Source organism: Siphateles boraxobius, unplaced genomic scaffold (genome assembly GCF_051911475.1).
Source record: "Siphateles boraxobius isolate OS27281-9 unplaced genomic scaffold, OSU_SipBor_1 12, whole genome shotgun sequence".
NCBI classification, from domain to species: Eukaryota; Metazoa; Chordata; class Actinopteri; order Cypriniformes; family Leuciscidae; genus Siphateles; species Siphateles boraxobius.
The window spans coordinates 5412220-5418694 of record NW_027508722.1 but is presented as its reverse complement, the minus strand read 5'-3'; the positions used below and the strand labels follow the sequence as shown (position 1 = coordinate 5418694).

General features: G+C 38.6%; 3 non-coding genes across 3 annotated transcripts; all 3 read left to right on the top strand.

The window, feature by feature from the left end:
- The first annotated feature begins 213 nt into the window (after positions 1 to 213).
- Positions 214 to 295, top strand: trnal-aag (transfer RNA leucine (anticodon AAG)). The gene has a single exon. It is a non-coding gene; the product is annotated as a tRNA-Leu (tRNA).
- Positions 296 to 498: 203 nt separating this feature from the next.
- Positions 499 to 579, top strand: trnal-uag (transfer RNA leucine (anticodon UAG)). The gene has a single exon. It is a non-coding gene; the product is annotated as a tRNA-Leu (tRNA).
- A 4144-nt stretch (positions 580 to 4723) lies between these two features.
- trnal-aag (transfer RNA leucine (anticodon AAG)) lies at positions 4724 to 4805 on the top strand. Its single transcript has one exon. It is a non-coding gene; the product is annotated as a tRNA-Leu (tRNA).
- Positions 4806 to 6475: the final 1670 nt, after the last annotated feature.

Genomic DNA, 6475 nt, shown 5'->3' with positions numbered 1-6475 from the left:
TAATTCAGTTGTGTTTGATTAGAGATGGAATTGCAATCTGCAGGGAGGGGGGCCTCCAAGAGTGTAACTGCATCCCCCCTCTACTTAGTAGGCATTTCCACCAGTCGAGGAGCTCCTTCAAGGCATGAAGAATTTCAACTGATTTAACTATGGAGAAGTGAGACACTAAAAGAAAACATTGGCGAAAATGGCCCACGGAAGGCATTCTTACAAGGTAGCGTGGCCGAGCGGTCTAAGGCGCTGGACTAAGGCTCCAGTCTCTTCGGGGGCGTGGGTTCAAATCCCACCGTTGCCAAGGCTGCATTTTAGAAGGCAACTGTGAAAAGACTGGAGAAGTGACACTGCTTGCTCCCAGTCTCTTCAAAACTCAGCCGTTTTTGCTTTCCTTGGCCGAACTCGGCGGGCTTCAGAGCCTGGCGATGAAGGTCCACACCCAACAATTTCTCTATTTCTGAAATTTAATGGCCACAAAATGGCCCACTAGAGTAACCAAGCCGGGGTAGCGTGGCCGAGGGGTCTAAGGCGTGGGATTTAGGCTCCAGTCTTTTGGGGGCGTGGGTTCGAATCCCACCGCTGCCAGCAGAGGTTTTAATGAGGGCCAGACACTTAAAGTGTGCAGCTGAAAATATGCACCCTCTTGAATCAGAGACAACAATAACTTGCAATTATTATAATGACACTTCCAAAATGAATTTAAATATAAATATAGCTGCAAGCAGCAATACGGGGCCAAGCCGCTGAAGGGGCTGTAGCGCAATACGGAGCCAGAAGAGCAAATACAGCAGAAATAGAATGTACATGTAGAACAGATAGGTTCAGAAGTACAGATAGGATGAAATCAAAATGAACAGAAGGTCTGATGAGAATGAACACAGAATGAAGTAAAAAAACAAGATTATTTCTAATACAAGAGTAAGACAGTTTAGTACAGCTCTTACCCGCATAATAAAGGAATATAAATGACAAGTTTATACACAAGTTTAAAGTTGTCCCTCATAGGACTCGAACCCACTATATATGGGCCAGGTGTCTGTCACTCATCTTGTTGTGCCACTTGGCAGACACGCATCTACAAAATTCAATAGTTTCAAGAGAGAATCAAGTCAAAATTAAGAATTTTGAAGAAAATGAAGAGCATAGAACTCTGAATTGTACATAAAAGCACTGCATGTTGTATGTGACAGCTTCAGATGAGACCATTCTTAGGCACAATGCCTGGAACAGATGCAACTTCTGCATCTTTTCCTGCCACAGTACCTCATGCGGTCTGGGCACGTTTTCAGTTTCTAAATTGTCATGGGCATATTAGATATTATGTCATCTCCAATTTGGATCCAGCCTTGTATGAGGATTTCAGATGATGCTAACTTCTGTGAAGAGATGATGCCAACTCTGTTTTAAAGTTGACATGAAATCAAAATTGACCCTATTAACTTTGTTAGCACATATAACTTGTCTCGTGGTGAACAATTAATCTGTGGAAGTTAATGCTCAGAAAAAATACAAGTACTCCACAGCGACTCCTGGGGTCACTGTTTCACAAATGGAAATTTTGCATAGTGTGCCTTTAATGTAATACAACACTATTAACTAAAGCTTAAAACAATTATTGAACCTGGTCTTTAAACTGTAGAAGTTTGTCAGTTTATAAATCCATTAACACCATATACCTAGCCTCTCTTTGTTCTGCTAATGGTCACAATTGTGACCTGACGAATAATCAAGTTTTTTGTATGGACTTTGTTATATTTTTTTTGACGTAATTGATAAAGATTGTTTAATATCCTTATAAATTCATACATGTTATCTCAGGGAAAAGAAATTGGAATTACATGGGTTAACTGCCATATGCAACTGTAACCTATATTTTTGCTATAAGTACATTACTTTGACAGTCACCTTTGATAATGTCTTGTACAATTATGTTTTTTTAATGCTGCCTAGAAACAATATTGTGAGAGGTGATAAAAATGTGAATTAAAAATAAGTTATTTTTAGTTTAAATACCTTTGAGCACATTGGATAAAGTAAGCAAATTAGAGTGGGCCTTTTAAGAAGTGATTTTAAAGCACTATTGTTGCATATTTAAATCTATATAGAAAAGAATACTAACCGTTTCTTTAGTTATTTACAATGACACTTATGGTTACACTACTTGCTTTTCCCAGTATGGTTTGTGAAACTAAACTTAGTGCCTAGTTAAGAATGGCTAGAAGAATGCACGCAACTTTCCAAATGTAAGATAAGCCCATGCAATAAAGGTCACATATTCCAAGAATTGACACATTTGCTTTAATAAAATTGAAGAAAAAAATGACATGAAACAACATTTAACAAAGCTTTGCCATAAAAATAAATAAATCAGTAGCATTTCAGAACATAATGGACAAAATTAACCTAATTTCAATAGCTTTAGAAAACATGACTTAAATCAATATTTGCCATTCATTAAAAAAAAAAAAAAAAAAAAAAAAAAAACACTACCACCATTTCAATGGAATTACAATCCTGAAAACTACTTTAAACTTCAAACTACTTCAACCTTCTTCAAACTTTCAGGTCCAAACTTTCACAAGCCAACTTAAACGTTATCTCGGCCAACTTTTTAATCTATTATTTTACTAGGAATCTTTTGAACATTGCACAATTCACATGTTTTAACGATTGCTACACATTGGATTTGATTAAACAATCTTCAAAGTTATAGCCTCTTGCTTTACTGAGCATTTGCTTTATACTCATACACTGCGGTTTGCTTAATTTTACAGAGACTTAAGTTGTTGAAGGTAGAACTGCAGCAATTGGCTCCAAATTACATAAGACTCCACAATCATCTGAAGTTGTATAATATGGGGCTCGAACCCACTATCTCTGTGTCAGAAGCATATCACTCATCTCATTGCACCACTGGGAAGTTGTGTTTTTGCAAAGATGCAGAAGGTGGTCTGGGTTGTTTGGATACATGATTTATTAAGTTGGCTTGTGAGAGGTATCATTTGCTCCAATATGGCGGAAAGTCACATTGTTGGAAAATGACAAATGAGATATTGTCTGAATCGGCATAAACCAAGGAACATAATGACATAACGTAATCAAAATTTGAACAATGTTTTCAAAAGTTATAAGCGTTTTTGCAAAAAAAACGTATATCTCAGGAACACTAGGTGGCGCTGTGTTCAAAATTTTCATGTCCCTTCAGGACATTTTGTCGATCATCCTTACCAAATTCTTTGCTAATATGTCAAATAATTTAAAAGATATTGCAATTTATGACAAAATTCTAAATGGCGGACACGTGGTACATCCAATCCTGGCAAAATTGATATCCACAGAATCGACATGACACAAGAAATCCATAGATACCACATTTATGATTTTCTGACAAACTGTTCAAAAGTTATTGGCCAAAATAGCTATTTTTCATATCTCATGACCCATAGGTGGCGCTATTCCCAACTTTGGCATGAAACCTCAGAACATGCTTCCGATGAAATGTACCAATTTTCGTTTCGATTGATCAAATTTTGGCCGAGATACAGCCTCTTAGCCAATTTTGGGTGGACCATGTTAAGTTTGCGACACCATAACTTTTTTTTCCCAGTAAAAAAAAAAAATCGGGAACAGTACATTTATGCGGCTCAGTCCGAAGATCATTTGAGCACATGTTTGGAGAAAATTGGACAAAATTTGAAGGAGGAGTAGCAATAAAACTGAATACTCTACTTTTCAAAATGGCCACTACTGTAATGGGCGGGGTCTTAATGTACAGTATTGGTTGTGATCAGCATGATGAGTGGAATCAGGTGGACTAAGTTTCATGTCTCTAGATCAAAGCGTTCAAAAGTTATAACCATTTAAATGTTGCATTTTTGAACTGGTGGTGGCGCTATAGAGTTGGTTCTAGACACTCAAAATTTGGCTCAATTACTCTTCATGATCATCTCTATAACCATGCCAAATTTCATCATTTTCCTACTTACGGTTCATAGGGCTGCCATAGGCTTCCATTTGCGGAATAATAATAATAATAATAATAATAATAATAATAATAATAATAATAATAATAATAATAATAATAATAATAATAATAATAATAAAACTAACAGATACAATAGGTGCCTTGCCCTTCGGGCTTGGCCCCTAATAATAATAAATAATAAGAAAACTAACAGATACAATAGGTGCCTTGCCCTTCGGGCTTGGCCCCTAACTAACAGATACAATAGGTGGCTCAGGCCCATCGGGGCTTGGCCCCTAACTAACAGATACAATAGGTGGCTCAGCCCCTTTGGGGCTTGGCCCCTAATAATAATGTATAGCACACAGGGGTCCCCAATCCTGCTTTGTGCAGGACAGTCGATCTGCAGGACTGGGCACCCCTTGTCAATGGAGTTTGCAAATTTGACTCATTGAGAATTTTTGGTGAACTGACAGCTACCTCTTGATTTTGAGTTTAACTGCGACACATCTGGCTGCCATTTTGGAGTATGGCCCAAAGGCTTTGATTAGGTAATTCAGTTGTGTTTGATTAAAGATGGAATTGCAATCTGCAGGGAGGGGGGCCTCCAAGAGTGTAACTGCGTCCCCCCTCTACTTAGTAGGCATTTCCACCTGTCGAGGAGCTCCTTCAAAGCATGAAGAATTTCAACTGATTTAACTATGGAGAAGTGAGACACTAAAAGAAAAAAATGGCGAAAATGGCCCACGGAAAGCATTCTTACAAGGTAGCGTGGCCGAGCAGTCTAAGGCGCTGGATTAAGGCTCCATTCTCTTCGGGGGCGTGGGTTCAAATCCCACCGCTGCCAAGTCTGCATTTTAGAAGGCACCTGTGAAAAGACTGGAGAAGTGACACTGCTTGCTCCCAGTCTCTTCAAAACTCAGCCGTTTTTGCTTTCCTTGGCCGAACTCGGCGGGCTTCAGAGCCTGACGATGAAGGTCCAAACCCAACAATTTTCTCTATTTCTGAAATTTAATGGGCAGAAAATGGCCCACTAGAGTAACCAAGCCGGGGTAGCATGGCCGAGGGGTCTAAGGCGCTGGATTTAGGCTCCAGTCTCTTCGGGGGCGTGGGTTCAAGTCTGCGACACATCTGGCTGCCATTTTGGAGTATGGCCCAAATGCTTTGATTAGGTAATTCAGTTGTGTTTGATTAGAGATGGAATTGCAATCAGCAGGGAGGGATGCCTCCAAGAGTGTAACTGCATCCCCCCTCTACTTAGTAGGCCTTTCCACCTTTCGAGGAGCTCCTTCAAGGCATGAAGGCTCCAGTCTCTTCGGGGGCGTGGGTTCGAATCCCACCGCTGCCAGCAGAGGTTTTAATGAGGGCCAGACACCTAAAGTGTGCTCTGAAAAGGTGCAAACGCAGCTGAAAATATGCACCCTCTAAAATCAGAGACAACAATAACTTGCAATTATTATAATGACACTTCAAAAATGAATTTTAAATATAATAATAATGTATAGCACACAAGGGTGTCCAATCCTGCTCTGTGCAGGACAGTCGATCGGCAGGACTGAGAGTTTTTGGTGAACTGACAGCTACCTCTTGATTTTGAGTTTAACTGCGACACATCTGGCTGCCATTTTGGAGTATGGCCCAAAGGCTTTGATCAGGTAATTCAGTTGTGTTTGATTAGAGATGGAATTTTAATCTGCAGGGAGGGGGGCCTCCAAGAGTGTAACTGCGTCCCCCCTCTACTTAGTAGGCATTTCCACCTGTCAAGGAGCTCCTTCAAGGCATGAAGAATTTCAACTGATTTAACTATGGAGAAGTGAGACACAAAAAGAAAAAATTGGCGAAAATGGCCCACGGAAGGTAGCGTGGCCGAGCTTTGATTAGGTAATCACTCCAAGAGTGCAGTGTTAATTTTGTCAGCAAATTTTGATTTAGTTTTAGTCTTAGTCTTTTGACTAAAATGCCATTTAGTTTTAGTCATATTTTAGTCATCTGAATTGTTTTAGTTTTAGTCTAGTTTTAGTCGACGAAATACAATAACATTTTAGTCGACTAAATCTACAGTAGATTTAGTCGCCTAAAATATAATGGGTTTAGTTCAATTGTAATGCATTAATTTAGAATTTCTCTAAAATTTCCAAACCCATATACTCCCGGAGAAAACATCTATTAACCTATTAATATGAATGATTTTTAAGTTTGAACATGCAATACAGATACAGATTTAACTGCTGTTACTTAAAAAATATCTTAAAATGAAATAAAACCACTTTTCCTAAAGTACAACACAGTCTTCTTTACAATGAATGATATATTCATTCCTTATAACTACTTACACATCATTCTTTATTCTTTCAAGCAGACATATTTATTTGTATGAATTAAATATAATTAATCCTTATTAAAGCTATTAACAAACAGTGAATGCTTTTCTCTTTTTCTTTTGTTGCTTGATCAAAATTAAGGACACGGACCGCATTAGGTTTATTGCCACTGTCACTTTAAGACGTCGGATCATGT